The following is a 315-nucleotide window of genomic DNA, read 5'->3' as shown; positions in this document are numbered from 1 at the left end:
AACTGCAAGAGCTTGAAGGGCTCAGAGACCATATGTACAACAATGCCAAGCAAATGAGCTTTCCAGGGACTAAGCCACTACCTGAAGACTATACATGCACTGACCCTGGACTCTGACCTCATAGGTAGCAATGAATATCCTAGTAAGAGCACCAGTGGAAGGGGAAGAACTGGGACCTGCTAAGACTGAACCCCCAGTGAACAAGACTGTGGGGGGGAGGGCGGTAATGGGGGGAGGGGTGGGAGGGGAACACCCATAAGGAAGGGGGGGGGGAGGGGGATGTATGCCGAAACCGGAAAGGGAATAACACCGAAA

The sequence above is a fragment of the Rattus rattus genome, chromosome 15 (assembly GCF_011064425.1).
Source record: "Rattus rattus isolate New Zealand chromosome 15, Rrattus_CSIRO_v1, whole genome shotgun sequence".
NCBI classification, from domain to species: Eukaryota; Metazoa; Chordata; class Mammalia; order Rodentia; family Muridae; genus Rattus; species Rattus rattus.
The sequence above is the reverse complement of the archived record's forward strand: the minus strand, read 5'-3'. Positions refer to the sequence as shown.